This window comes from Triticum urartu, chromosome 7A (genome assembly GCF_056163025.1).
Source record: "Triticum urartu cultivar PI428250 chromosome 7A, HENAU_Tu73, whole genome shotgun sequence".
In the NCBI taxonomy this organism is placed as follows: Eukaryota; Viridiplantae; Streptophyta; class Magnoliopsida; order Poales; family Poaceae; genus Triticum; species Triticum urartu.
The window spans coordinates 365,462,641-365,478,942 of NC_141879.1; positions in this window are offsets into that span (position 1 = coordinate 365,462,641).

The window sequence follows — 16,302 nt, forward strand, 5'->3', positions numbered from 1 at the left end:
TATCCTTCGTTGACCGTGAGAGCTTGTGATGGGCTATGTTGGGACACCCCTGCAGGGTTTTGAACTTTCGAAAGCCGTGCCCGCAGTTATGGGTAGATGGGAATTTGTTAATATCCGGTTGTAGAGAACTTGCCAGCTAACTTAATTAAAATGCATCAACAGCGTGTGTAGCCGTGATGGTATCTTTCCAGCGGAGTCCGGGAAGTGGACACGGTTCTTGTGTTATGCTTGAACATAAGTAGTTTCAGGATCACTTCTTGATCACTTCTAGTTCACGACCGTGCTTTGCTTCTCTTCTCACTCTTATTTGCTTAACTTAGCCACCATATATGCTAGTGCTTGCTGCAGCTCCACCTCACTACCTTTTCCTACCCATAAGCTTAAATAGTCTTGATCGCGAGGGTATGAGATTGTTGAGTCCCCGTGACTCACATATTACTTAGAACAGTTGCAAGTGCAGATGACAACCGTGCAGGTGACGCAACTGAGCTCAAGGAGGAGCTCGATGAAGATCGTGTTCGTTGTGTTGTTTCGTTTCCATTTGATCTGTAGTGGAGCCCTGTTGGGGCGATCGGGGATCTAGCATTAGGGGTTGTCTTCTTTTATCTTGGTTTTGTAATCGGACCTTGATTGTATTCTGGATGATGTAATGTTATATTCTTGTATTGTGTGAAGTGGCGATTGTAAGCCAACTCTTTATCCCTTTCTTATTCAGTACATGGGATGTGTATAGATTACCCCTCTTGTGACATGCCTACAATGCGGTTATGCCTCTAAGTCGTGCTCCGACACGTGGGAGATATAGCCGCATTGTGGGTGTTATGAAGTACATACACATGAGCATGCTGATTCAAGGGCCGAAACAACCGGGAAATAGTATTAACCTGTATATGGGGCTTCTGCAAGAGGAGCTAGATACGTTATGGAAAACACCGGCATGGACAAGGGACGCCAGCAAAGGAGAAAATTTCCATATGAGAGCCGCACTGATGACGACGGTGCACGACTATCTCGGTTACGGGTACACCTCAGGCCAGGTGTGCCACGGATACCGTGGATGCACGAGGTCCACGGATGATACAACGTCTCAGCAGCTTACGTCCATGAAAGATGGCGGGTCCGAGAAAATCGTGTACATGGGGCATCATAGATGACTCGGGAAGGATGACTCGTGGAGAAAGCGTGGAGATCTATTCAATGGGTTGGCTGAGCTTCGAGGACCTCCACGTAAGAGGAGCGGCACCAAAATCGACGAGCTGTTGAGAAACTCGGAACAATGCCCCATGCCGGGAAAGATCAAAAAGGCGCCGGAGGTGCTGCTGAAGGTATGGAAAACAAGGTATGTTTTCTGGGACTTGGACTACTGGCCCAATCATGACACACCTCATTTCCTTGATCCAATGCATATCACATAGAATGTCCTCGAGAGCTTGCTTGGCACACTGATGAACATGTCGGAGAAGACCAAGGATGGGCCGAAGGCAAGGAAAGACTTGGAAGATTTGAAGATCAGGAAAGATCTCCACCGTAAAAAGTTGATGGAGGAGACGGATATGGAGACGGGGGAGGGGGAGGGGGAAAGGGGCAGAAAAGTCAACAAGAAGGAGGAGAATTATTGCCCCCCTTCTTGCTTCACCTTAAGTGCAAAGGAGATCGATCAATTCATCAAGTGCCTTATGGGAATCAAAGTCAGTTCCGGTTATTGTGGAAAGATAAGCAGATTTCTAGACCCCAAGAAGAAAAGGTTCAGCGGGATGAAGTCTCATGACTGTCACGTGATGATGACGCAGATACTCCCAGTTTCCATTAGAGGGATAATGGAGAAGCATGCCCGTGACACGCTTACTGGTCTCTGCAACTTCTTCGACGTTATATCTTGAAAGTCCATAAGTGTGAAGCAGCTCCGAAGGCTACAGGAAGAGATCGTTGTCATACTATGTGAGCTTGAGATGTACTTCCCGCCCGCGTTCTTTGACATCATGGTGCATCTGTGTGTCCACATCATGGATGACATCATCGACCTCGAGCCGAAATTCCTTCACAGCATGATGCCGTTCGAGAGATGAATGGGGTCATCAAAGGATTCATTCGTAACATCTCCCGTCCGGAAGGGAGCATCGTCCAAGGGTATCTGACACATGAGTGCGTCTCCTTTTGCGAGAATTATATAAGTGTCGGAGACCCTGTTGTTGGTTTGCCTGTCAAGAAGCACGATGGGAAGCTCGAAGGAGATGGTCACAACAACAGCCGGAGGGAATTGCACGTGGACTACTCGGATAGACGGAACGACTTTGACAGGGCTAACTTAGTAGTGCTACAACACCTATATGTGGTAGATGATTATGTGGCACAACACAAAGAAACCATAGCAAAGAAGTACCATGATAAGGGGATGCTCAAGACGGACGGCGAAGTTACTGTAGAGCACAAAGCCACTTTCTTGCGCTGGTTTAAACAACAAGTTCTTGAAAATTCCCCGGAAGAGGGTAGTTCGGATGGATTGCTCGTACACGCCTTAGCACATGGCCCCCCGCCCAAGCTCGCGACCTATCAGTCCTACGATATGAATGGGTACACGTTCTACACGAAGGCCAAAGACATGGACAGTGATTACCAGAACTCCACGGTGACAATTCAATGCGTGACTGACACCAACGGCACTACTGAGAGATTCTACGGAAGTGTCGAAGAGATCTGGGAGCTTGACGATGCTGGAATGCACGATGCGACAATGTTCCGTGTCAGATGGGCCAAGGACATCGTAAGAGAAAACAACTATTTCACCACCATGTCTATACCAGACGCGAAGAGCACTCCCGTGAACGTTAACGTCATCACCAAAAATGAGCCATGGGTACATGTTAAGCACGTGACACAATGCTTCTTCATAACCGACCCGGCCAATCCCAGCCGTGTTGTCGTGAGGAGATCTAAAAGGAGCATCGTCGGAATGGATGGAGTAGCCAACGAGGAAGACTACGACTAATATGACATCCGATGAGGGAAGATGATGATGACGATGAAGCATACGTGAAAAGAAGAATCAATACTACATTACCTAAGAAAGATTGTAATGCATGGCTTCGGAAAAGTCACAAGGAGGGGCTCAATTACTCGGCAATGAACAAGAAAGTGAAGAAGCTCAATGTGAAACCTACATTTATATATATGTACCTATTTTGCGTACGCACTTAAGTAACCGTTATCGGTCAACTGATATGTTACCACCACATGCATGGTTCCGGTGATACTTGCGCAGTGGGGGAGAGGGAGACGCCGTCGTCGGGAGAAAAACAAAAAAACAAAAACAAAAGGGAGAAAGCAGTACAAAATAAAAAGGAAAGTAAACAGAAAAGACAAGGAAAATAATAAATAAAAAACAAAAGGAAAATAATAAAAGAAAATAAAACTAAAAACAAGAAAAAGGAAAATAGCAGTAGTGCTTGTCTGTGGACCAGCGCTATAGCTAAGTATTTTTGAATTTTAAAAAAAATTGGAAAAGATAGCGGTAGTGCTGGTTTGTAAACAAGCGCTATAGCTAAGTTAGCTATAGCACTTGTTTACAAACCAACACTACCGCTATTGTGAGTTAACCCCCACCGCGCGGGCTCAAAATTTCAGCAAGTCCTTTTCCCCACATCTCCACCTAGCCCCTGCGCCCGCCGTCGACGCCCTCGCGACCTCGCCGCACTCGCTGCCATCATCGCCCTGGCCCGCCAGCCGTAGCCCCTCGACCTGGACCTTGACGCCGGCCCGAGCCCCTGCCCGCCCTCGGCCTCGACGCCGTCCTCCTCCTCCTCGTCCGCGCCACTCCGACCTCCTCCTCGTCCGCGCTGCCGCCGCTCCGACCTCCTCCTCGTCCGCTCCGGCCTCCTCCTCCTCCTCGTCCGCTCCGGCCTCCTCCTCCTCCTCAGGTACTGCCGACCCCCTTCCCCCACCTCCCCCTGTCTCTGGCTCTTAGGTTTTCAATTTAGGGTGCAATTAGGTAGGGCAAATTTAGCAAATACAATAGCTAACTAGTAGCGAATTTTAGGGGAGATTTAGCAAATTTTAGGGGAATTTTAGGAAATTTTAGGGCAAATTTAGCAAAGTTAGCAATTTTTAGCAAGTTAGCAAAGTTAGAAAATTAGGGAAGTAGCTAATTAGGGCAATAGCAAGTTAGCAAATTTTTAGCAGAGAGAGAGCAATTTTTTTGTTTTTTTAGCAAGTTAGCAAATTTTTAGCAGAGAGAGAGAGCAAGTTTTTGTGTATAGCGTATGCCATTTTTTCATTTTTGTTTATTTAAGTACAAGCATGCTTTTGCTTGAATGATATATTTTGCAAATGATATATGTCATTGATGTTTTATGTTGGTTTTCCAATGTTGGTTGAATGTCGATATCCGAGTGGCCTATGTTTTGCCGGAATGTTGATTCATTTCTGTTCTGGCAAATTTCTGGCACTCCATATGTCCACTTTTTAGAAAGGTCATGCCAAAAATTTCCGTGATTTTGTGCATGACTTGTGCTAGAAACTAGGACATATGGAGTACCCGGGATTTGCGGAAAGGGTAATGAATCAACATTCTGACCAAATATAGCCCCCTTTTTCTTTTCATTATATCTTTTATTTACAACTGTCGAATAGGAAACATGTCTACCAACGCCGAAGTCGAGGGTGGTTCTGCTCGCCTCGAAGACCCCATCGAGGCAGCAAATCACTATTTCGATTACCTGGACGAACACCAGATGGGGTTGCATGGTGGCGGCAGTGGAACCAACCCTGACACCGGCACTGGCACCGGCACCGACACCACCCCGAGACCGGCAACGATCCTGTCATAGCCGGTAAAGCACCAAAGAAGAAGAGGACACGAAGACGAAACAAGATTGGCATCGGACAAATTGTGGTCACTGAGATGCACCCCAAGAAGTTAGAGCCAACGGGGCCGGAGGAAGCGTGCAAGTGCTGGGGCAATTAACTTGGATGCATCCTCAGGGAAACCACCAACATCAACGACGAGAGGCTGAGGCTCATACCACATATGTAGAACATGCTCCTAAATAAGTTGCACGATAGGTTCTTGTTCCCCGAGGACAATGAAAAGGAATATAAAGATCCGTGGGAAGACATCTCCATGACAAAGATAAATGACAAGGCGATGCTGACGTTCACCAACGACTTGTCCGCCTGGAAAGTTCGGGTGAAAAAAGCGATTGCGAATAATGAACTGTGGTCCAAGATTCATGCTGACAATTCGTCAGTAATGGAAGAGGACTTTCCAAAATTCAAGGAGAATTGTGCTAAAGAAAGTGTCAAGGCAAAGTCAGAGAAAATGAAGGCGCTCCAGGCCAGGAACACACCTCCCCACCGCCTCGGAAGCCGTGGTTATGAGGGGAAGACACCCGTATGGGCCAAGGAGGACACCGAACATGAAAGTCACGGAATCCCAGACCCCTTGGCGGAGTTCACCGACCCGCTCGAGCATGACTGGCTCAGGGCCCGGTACAAGTGGGACAAGGAAAAAATATCTTTTACACGAACCCGAACACTAGGGAGTTCATGAGACTTCTGGTAATTGTTATATTACCACATTATCATATTAGCTTCCAATCAATTTGACTGCAAGTTTTGTCACATTAGTAAACCATCCACGTTCCTTTTGCAGAAAGAGCAGCACCAAAAGGCAGCCAAAAGCGATGAGTCGTCACATTTGTCGGCGAGGCCCAAGTGGGACAACCCATTCAACCGGGCCCTGAACATACTGAAAAAGGTCCCGTTGGACAAGCCGCCGTCCTATGTTCATGTGCACGGCGTCGGAGATGGCGCCTCATGGAAGACGTGCTACCACGAGTAGCCGGAGGAAAGAAGGAACATATGGCCAGTCGTCACTCAGCAGAGCATCGCCGAGAAGGTCGCGATTGCGGTCAATAAGACCAAAGCTGAGACCAAAGAAGAGTTGCTCGGGGCCGTCAGTGCGGAGGTCACTGATGCGGTGGTCAGCTTGATTCTGGCACTTTACGAATTCACGAAGAACAATACAAATGCATGGCCGGAGGACTTTCCCATTCCCAGCTTTGTCGGGAGCAGTTCGGCGAACACCAAAGCACCAGCACCTTCTCAAGCAACCCCAAAAGGTCCCGCTCCTGTTCATAGCAGCCCGACCTCCGTCACTTGCATGCTCGGTGGGCCATCATCGTTGGCTGAGCCCCTCACGGTAATTACATGTCATACCCTTTTCACCAGCATGTCTATAGTCTTCCATTTCAGTTGCCTTTCAGATGTTTGACGTCACGGACATGTCTCCTTCGTAGGCCGACGACACCCCATGCACCCTACTCTATGACATCAAGGGCCAGAAGGTGGTTGTGGGAAAGGCAACGATCGTGAAGCCAAAGGACCGCATGTTCCACAACCGAGGGATGCCCGATGGCGTCTTCAAGGTTAACGTGGCCAGTGTCTTTGCGGGCTTTGAGGATTTGCCTCCTTCGGTACCAGTCGATGACAATGAGACCCATAAGATGATTGGCGCATGCAAGAGCTGGTTCTTGCCTTGGCCAAAGTCTCTTCTTCGTCTCGAGGCACCCAATATCACGACAACGCAACCTTCTCAAGAAGGTATGAACACCACCCCACCTACCACATTACCTGCACCTGTCATGGCGAGTGATAGCAGACGACGTGAGGGAGAGTCTCCATTAGTGCTAGATGATGTAGCCCCCGCTGTTAAACAAGCAAATGTTGATGATGACATGGAGGATGATGATGATGACCCAGACAAGTATTTCAATACCGTCTATGATGATGGAGGATTGATGGCTCAGGACGGCGAAGACTCAGGCTATGATCGTGGAGATGATGACTTGATGTTGCCTAATTTGCCAGAGCGGGAACATCCTAAGAAGGAATGCAAAAAGTCTCTCTTCAAGCGATCCTCGCAGGAGACTCCTCCAGTTGCTGCCTATACCCAGCAACCCCCCGAGGCCCATCCACTGATTAGCCCGACGACACTAGGGGTGGTGGTTAGGGAAGGTATGGTGGGCTCACTACCGGCACCCGCCAAGAAGCAAAGGAGGAGACTGGACAAGAAAGGCCCTAAAGGAGCCAGAGCTGCTTCAAGCAGCCAGCCGCCTCTGGAGCCCCGGGTGGTAGACAGAATACCCGTCGAAGGTGTGCAGCGCCTCCATGTCACCGGCCAGTCAATGCTACCTATGAAAGCGCTAGAACACATACTGAACAATGATCTAAGGAGACTCCATGAAGATGTGATGGCTAGAGAGAAAAGCCTTCTGGTCGCGGAAAAACAGGAAACCCGCTTTACGTGGCTCAGGTGTCGGGTGGGAAGTTGTACGTCAAGAGATGGCCCGCGAATAAGTTCATCCTACAATTTGACTACATCTATGACATGTTCCACATGACCAAGCTAGATTTCCAGTTCACCCGCATGTATGCACTGTATCTAAACTACTTCATCAGGGTCGAGAACATCAAATATATCTGCGTCGCTGACCCATTATATATGCTCGAGAGCTTCTCGGCAGTTTGCAAAGAGCACCATGACTATGCGAGCAAGTACCTCGGCGAATTCATGATCTCTAATAAGGACAAGGAAGTGATTCTCTTGCATTATCATCCCACGTAAGTCATCTGCGCATATCCTTTCGTAAGTGTTAATCATTCCTTTGCAAGCATGGAGGTTAATTTGAGGTGTACTTAATTTGCGCAATGGGGGGGGGGCGTCCTCATCGTTCTGTCCCCGGAATACTCCCATGCGATGTACTTGGACTCATCAAAGAACCTCAGGAAAAAGGATTACAAGCACATAAAGAGTGTTCTCGATAGTGCCCTGTTAACCTTCATCCTGTCTGGTGGATATATCAAGGTGAAAAAGTACAGGAATCACGGGCTGGCTTTCAGTCATAAGACCGACTTCTGCTGCATCCAGCAACTGCACACCGGTATGGCTGATGGATTCTACCTCATGCATCACCTGCTCGAGTACAGAAGGGATAATCAACGCCTTCGCATGTCACCTACTACCAACGATGCCAAGATTGTCAGCTGGGCCACAAGCATAGGAAGGACACCGGATCATCAAATCACAACTGAGTTTTATCACGCACAGTGTGAACTTGCCCAAGTGATCCTGAAGCAGGTCCTCGAACCAACAGGGATGTTCTACCATGGGCCAATCACGCAGGAAGATGTCCGAGCACTGCTACTCGCTCAGCGTCTGGACCTGAAGCTTTTCAAGAAGCTCGGGTGCTTCCTCCCTGACTATGAAGATTGGATCGCCGACATGGAGGACTGATTGTTGATGATAATGTGTCAGTACTGTCTTTCTATGACAAAACTTTGAATTTATGCACGGCGAAACTATGTGATGTAACTAAACCGTGGTCCTGAACTAGCGTAGATCGCTCTAGTTAATTAGTTTGGGTATAAGGAACTTTGTCATTTATGTTTACTATTGGTTGCTTGTATTTCTCGCCCGGTTACCTCTTTGTTTTCTTAAGTACATTATGTGCATATCATCGTTCAATTCATCAACTCACGATGCTGGTACATAGATCAGAGATGGAGAAGGGCTACTACGCCATGTACGTTGGGAGGGTTCCAGGAGTCTACGACAGCTGGGCAGCCGCTCAGGCCCAAGTGCACAGGTACCCGGGTGCTAGCCATAGTGGGTTCGACAGCAGAGCCGAAGCGGAAAGTAGTTACTTGAGGTGAACACTCTAGCATGAGCAGGGTGGGAGCGCCGGTACTGCATAGTCGCGCTCTTGCTCATGCTGATCGCTCTTCTCTTCAACATCATGGTTTACATCGAGATGATGAAACTTGTGTGTGTGCCATGACCATGCAGTTGCACTTATTCGAGACATGACATTATCGCACTTGTGTATCGCTATTTTCGAGATGTGATGATATTTGTGTTGAATGATGATGATGATGATAATGATGATGATGGTATGATGAGACTACTGTATGTCTATGATATGATGAGAATACTGTATGTTTAGTATGATCTGATGAACCTATTGTATATAGCCTGTATAAATAGACCACAAATACGTAGGGGGTGAGGGTTGGTGAAAGCAGGAACATTACCAGTAGCGCTGGAGAGCACCTAGCAGTAGCGCTCGCTTAGTAGCGACGCTTCATATGAAAAAGCACTACAGATAGTTATCAGTAGCGCTGGTCCAGGAAGCGCTACTGCTAACAAAACTTAGTAGTAGCGCTGCCTATACCATCGCTACTTCTACAACTTATTTGTAGCGTGCTAGCAGTAGCACTGAGCTAGTGCTACTGCTATGCATATTTCAAGCGCTACTACTAGGGTTTTCCCTAGTAGTGTAGGGCTCCGACGGAGCTATTCTGCCGAGGAAACTTCCGTCCCGGAGGTGGAAATCGAAGCTGTTGGGGAACGTAGTAATTTCAAAAAAATTCCTACGCACACGCAAGATCATGGTGATGCATAGCAACGAGAGGGGAGAGTGTTGTCTACATACCCTCGTAGACCGGCAACAGAAGCGTTGACACAACGTAGAGGAAGTAGTCGTACGTCTTCCCGATCCGACCGATCCAAGTACCGAACGTACGACACCTCCGAGTTCTGCACACGTTCAACTCGGTGACGTCCCTCGAGCTCCGATCCAGCAAAACGTTGAGGGAGAGTTTCGTCAGCACGACGGCGTGATGACGGTGATGATGTTCTACCGACGTAGGGCTTCGCCTAAGTACTGCTACGATATGACCGAGGTGGAATATGGTGGAAGGGGGCACCACACACGGCTAAGGAACAATCACGAAGATCAACTTGTGTCATGGGGTGCCCCCTTGCCCCCGTATATAAAGGAGGGAGAGGGGTAGGTGCGGCCGGCCCTAGGGGTGCGCCTGGAGGAGTCCTACTCCCACCAGGAGTCGGACTCCCCTGTAACGCCCCGAGACCGATGCGCCAGGTGTCTTCCAGTTATTTGCCGGCATTGCCTTGTCATTTGCTTGCGTGTCGCATCTTATCATGTCATCATGTGCATTGCATCATCATGTTTTTCAAAACTTGCATCCGTCCGGATCTCCCAGTTCTTTCCGTTGTCCGTTCTGAGCCCATCCACACTTGCACGCGCCCGCGGCTTGTCCGAAATAGTGTTTTATAAGTGGCCAGAAAATGTTCTTGAAATGGGATGAAAGTTGGCGTGCGGTGTTGTTATGTTGTAGGTAGGCCGCCTCCCAAGTTTCATCGTGTTCGGAGTCCGTTTGACGCCCCAACGAATAACTATAGCGGCAGTATAGCTGGTCTAACATCGGACGTTTTTGGTCTCCGAAAACTATTGCCAGGCTTTCCCTCTCTTTCCTCTCTAGACCGTCTACACAGCCCACTACCTACCGTCAGGTCTAACCTAACCTCTCTTGTCAGCCCGCGGCCCTCCTCGCGCGTGTCCGAAAGCTACCCCGGAACCGAACCGGACTTTCGTCACCCTTGGATCCGGATCATCCCCAAACATCTACAAAACATCTCCATTTTGTTTATTGGACTTCCTAACCTAGTTATCTCGGCCCGTACGATTTTGATTGGAGGGACCAAATCACGCTACACCTAGTTCCCCAATTACCTTCGGTTTAGTTTTGCACTCAACCAGTCTATTTTTCTCAACCGCCCGATTTCGATCGAAGGGTCCGAATCTACCCTAAACTTCCCCCATCTTCCCATATATAAAAGACTCCTAGTCTAAATCTGGACAAAACCCTAAAATCTAGGGGGTTTGTCCCTGCCACCGCCGCCACACTGCATCTCCCACCTCGGGATCGATCCCCATCCAATCAGTTTTTGCGTCCCCGATCCAAAATTCATGTCGATCTCCCCCTCCAACCAGCGCCTCCCCCGATTCCGTCGTCCACCTCCTGCAGCCCCGAGCGCCCGAGGCCCCAACAACCCGTGCACCAGCCGGCCACCGAAGCTCCTCCGCGGCCTCCTTCCTCGCCCGACGACTAGCGCCGCTGCCGGCAACCACCCCCAGGAACTCGCATCGCCCCCTCCATTTCGTTTCCCTTCATTTCCCTGTTTCTTCTCTTTGCTAACCACTCCCGCTCCTCGTGTGCTGTTTCACAGGGAGCGCCATGGCCTCCTCCGATTGGTCCTCCGATGCCTCCCCGAGCCTGCAGCGTACCCAGCTCCTCGTGCCCGAGGGCCTCGCGCGTGAGCTCGACCCCGAGCGCGCCTGAGAGGATCTTCCTCCCGCTGGCCTCCTCTGCGCCAAGTCCATCGCCATCATCATCCCATCGTCAGACCCCCATCCCTGCTGCTCCTCGCCGTTGTCAACTTCCGGCTCGCTGCCAACGACAGTTCCGGCCTCTACTTTGAGCCGAGGAGGATGCCCTCGTCTCGCCACACCTCGACGCCGGCGCGCCTCCACAACTAGACCTCGCCGGAGCAAGCAGCTACTCCGCGCTGCCCCATGCGCTCCGGTGAGCCCTGCCGTCGCTTCCCTCTCCCTTTGCCTCGCGCTCTTTCTCCTTTACTCACCTCTCCATCGCTTGTGCCTCTTTGTTCGAGCAGGACCGCCGCCATGGATGGCTGTGTCCCGCGCCCGAGCTCCATCTGCCGCCGCCGTTGCCCGGAACCGACGCCGCACGACTCGATCCGCCTGTTCCCACCGGTTCCCGCCGTCCCCGTCGCCGGGACCCCCCCTGTCGTCGTCGCTTGCATCTCCATGGGTGTGCTGCTATTTCTGTTCTTCAGAAACAAACAGCAGCAGCTCACCCGCTCGTCTCGCTCGCGCGTTGACCGAGCGCAGCGCTAGCAGGCCTAGCTGCGCGCCCCTGCAGGCCTTCCCTCTCCACTAGTTGGGCCAAGGCCTAGTGGTGAGCAGCCCCAGCCTCCCCTGTGCACCTATGGGCCTGCCAGTTTCGGCCCATTCCATTTTTTTCTGGCCTCTGTGTTTTGCTAATTAACCGGGGAATTATAGTTTACAGAAAAACCCTCTAACTTCATGCATATAATAACTCTTTAACCGTGCATCGGATTTAAACAAACTTAACATGAAAGTTGCTTCGAATTTTGTGTAGTTTCATAATATGTGATTTTCATCCATGTTTAAAATGTTTAAAATGATGTTTGCATATATTTTCCCATATTGTCATGTTAAAATGATTTATTTCATAACTAAATAACCGTAGCTCGGTTTTAAATAATCTCTATATGTAAATGGGGTAGAAAAATGCCTAGATTATCATGATGGCTTTACTTTGCATGTTTAACAACTCAAAAATTGTGTTTAGGGCAGAACAGTACGAAACCTAATATATGCATATGGGGATTTACCGGAATTGTTGTTCGTTGCTTCCGGCCTCATTTAACCTTGACTAGATAGGTAGTTTTACTTTGCTTCACCCTCTTGCCATGTTTAACAACATTTAATATTGTTGGGTACATAAACGAGATCAAACTACATAACTTGAATGTGGTGTTCCGTCAATATGCAACTTGTTGCATATTGAGCTCCACTTAACTTGTAGTGTTGTTTGTGGACTTTGCCATGCCATGCCATGTATCATTTAACCGGACATGCATCATACTTGATTGTGCATCATGCCATGATTATGTGATGGTTGATTACCATGATTGTTTGCTTCTTTCCGGTGTTGCTTCTTCGGGTTGGTTCCGATAATGTCGCGTTTGTGAGGATCCGTTCGACTTCGTCCGTTTGTCTTCTTCATGGACTCATTCTTCTCCTTGCGGGATTTCAGGCAAGATGACCATACCCTCGAAATCACTTCTATCTTTGCTTGCTAGTTGCTCGCTCTTTTGCTATGCCTATGCTGCGATACCTACCACTTGCTTATCATGCCTCCCATATTGTTGAACCAAGCCTCCAACCCACCTTGTCCTAGCAAACCGTTGTTTGCTATGTTACCGCTTTGCTCAGCCCCTCTTATAGCGTTGTTAGTTGCAGGTGAAGATTGAAGTTTGTTCCTTGTTGGAACATGAAGATATTGTTCCTTGTTGGAACATGTTTACTTGTTGGGATATCACAATATCTCTTATCTAATTAATGCATCTATATACTTGGTAAAGGGTGGAAGGCTCGGCCTTATGCCTGGTGTTTTGTTCCACTATTGCCGCCCTAGTTTCCGTCATATCGGTGTTATGTTCCCGGATTTTGAGTTCCTTACGCGGTTGGGTTATAATGGGAACCCCTTGACAGTTCACTTTGAATAAAACTCCTCCAGCAAGGCCCAACCTTGGTTTTACTATTTGCCACCTAGCCTTTTCCCTTGGGTTAGGCCAGCCCAAGGGTCATCTTTATTTTAACCCCCCCCCCCCCCGGGCCAGTGCTTGTCGAAGTGTTGGTTCGAACTGAGTAGACTGCGGGGCCACCTTGGGGAAACTTGAGGGCTGGTTTTACTCGTAGGATATCTCATCCAGTGTTGCCCTGAGAACAAGATATGTGCAGCTCCTTTCAGGATGTCGGCGCATCGGGCGGTCTTGCTGGACTTGTTTTACCATTGTCGAGGATGTCTTGTAACCGGGATTCCGAGCCTGATCGGGTCTTCCCGCTAGAAGGAATATCCTTCGTTGACCGTGAGAGCTTGTGATGGGCTAAGTTGGGACACCCCTGCAGGGTTTTGAACTTTCGAAAGTCGTGCCCGCGGTTATGGGCAGATGGGAATTTGTTAATGTCCGGTTGTAGAAACCTAAAGTTGATCTTAATTAAAATACATCAACCGCGTGTGTAACCGTGATGGTCTCTTCTCAGCGGAGTCCGGGAAGTAAACACGGTGTTGGAGTTATGCTTGACGTAGGTTGTTCTAGGATCACTTCTTGATCATAGTTGTTCGACCGTGCTTTTGCTTTCTCTTCTCTCTCTCATTTGCGTATGTTAGCCACCATATATGCTAGTCGCTTGCTGCAGCTCCACCTCATACCTTTTACCCTTCCTATAAGCTTAAATAGTCTTGCTCGCGAGGGTGTGAGATTGATGAGTCCCCGTGACTCATAGATACTTCCAAAACCAGTTTGCAGGTGCCGGTATTACCGAGCAGGTGACGCAACCAAGCTCAAGGAGGAGCTCGATGAAGATCATATTTGTTATGTTCTTTCCGTTTCCAGTTGATCAGTAGTGGAGCCCAGTCTGGTCGATCGGGGATCTGTGTAGCATTTGGGGTAGTCTTCTTTTATTTTGGTTTCGTAGTCGGACCTTTGGTGTATTTGGTTGATGTAATGCTTTATTCATGTAATTGTGTGAAGTGGCGATTGTAAGCCAACTATGCATCTCTTTCCCTTATATATTACATGGGTTGTGTGAAGATTACCTCACTTGCGACATTACTTTCAATGCGGTTATGCCTCTAAGTCGTGCTTTGACACGTGGGAGATATAGCCGCATTGAGGGCATTACAAGTTGGTAATCAGAGCCTTCCCCGACCTTAGGATCCCCCTGCTTGATCGAATCGCTGGTGTTATTGAGTCTAGAAATGTTTTGAGTCATTTAGGAATTATATATATCGGAGAGTTAGGACTTCTTTTTACTCCTCAGTCCCTTCGTCGCTCTGGTGAGGCATCCTGATGTAGAGTTTTGACTCTTCTCTTCTCAAATTTCACTAAAAAAATTAGGATCACGCGGGTATCTTGGAATCGTTCTGATGGTTTTGTGACGAGAACATTGTTCTTGGTGCCTCCTGTCATTTAGGGGTTGTGGCAGTGTCCCGGGGAGTTGAGCTCCGAGGTGTTGTCGTCACAATTTTATCCTTGCAATTCTGGAATACCTGAGTTTAGTTTAGCCGACATCGAAAATCTCTTTTATGCAGTTGTTGGTGAGATAAGCTCGACGCCACCCAGTACTGGGGCGGGAGTTCGGGAGTATTGCCATAACTCGTATAACAGATGCTTTTCGAAGGTTGAGGTAAACGATTTCCGAACGTTTCTTGGTTATGTGTTGAAGGATGGATACATCTGGATATAGGATTTGTGTAGTTTTGGGTGCGATATTATGCTTCCCCTGTATCGCCAACACATGATTGCATAACCGGAAAGTTTCGGGAGTTTATAAGTGGGAATTCAAGTAGCTCTTAGGATATCTTTCCGACAGATGTATGATATGAAATTGGGGTTCGACGTCTAGTGGTCCGCCTATCCACGATTGGTTTTACAGTGGTCTCGTTGTGTCTTAAAGAGTCCTTGGCTATGCCGACTCGGGGATGCTTCGTATGTCATGTGCACTGCCTTGTACATGATGGTGCTGTACGATCGAGCCCGTGTAGGCCCCACCACGAAAACTTCGGACGAAATCTCTATCATATGTTTGTTCTGGCTTATTTTGCAAGCCAATCCTTTGTTTTGTTTTGCGTTGTGGTATTCGAGTTGCTTCGAAGTCAAATGTTGATTCCATACCTTCTCTAAACGGTGTTCTTATATTTCTATGGGAATACTAATCCTTCTTGATCATCGAGATTGTCATCTAAATTCCTTCTCTACCGGCGTGTTTCCCTTCAAGTGGATCCGATCACTTCAACATTTGCAAGATCCAATCTCAGTTCTTTTCAACGGTGTTCATTTCATTCGTCCCAAATTGCCTTTGTTTTCCCTCCCTCCCACCCTTTTTCTTCAAGGAACCAGATTTCTTATCCAAGTATCCTTTTATTGTTCTGAAGTCTTTCCATTCTTTTCCATCAATGTCTTATCCGATGATTTCTCATGAAGATTCTAACGGAGCTTCAAGTTCATCATTCTTCGTTCTTTTTCTTCTCCGGTGGATTCAATTCAAGCTTTGGTATTGACCATAGTCTTTTCTTTTGCCCAATGTTTTTCTTATGCCGGTGCACCTCATAATCATTCCCCGTTTGCTATTCAATTGTTCCGGAGTGCTCAAGATATCTCGAGGCTGTTATCTCATTCAAGTCTTTTAATTCAACTGGCGCAATCTATCTTTTAAATCGTTCTACGGTGTTTCTTTTTAGTGGGCCCTAACCCACAAGTCTTTTTCCAGGATCTTACCTAACTCTTCTTATTTTTCCGGAGTTATCCTCAAATTCTTCTCGAAGATTGACGTAAGAATGAATTATCATCAGTCATATGTATTTCTCCAAGATCTTTCTATCACATCCTAGCTAGTCATGCATTAGAGTGTTGCATCATGTCTACCTTTCATCAAAAACTTGAATTGGGGAAGACAGAACCCCCAGCACCCCCTCTGGAATCAACTAAGGTTTACTAAAAATATTTTCAATGAACCTGAAATGCCCTTCTAAAAAGTTCACTCTCTTTGTCTTGGGTTAGAACCTCTGGCAAAATTTGTGCACATTTTTCTAGGTCAACAGAAGGTCATT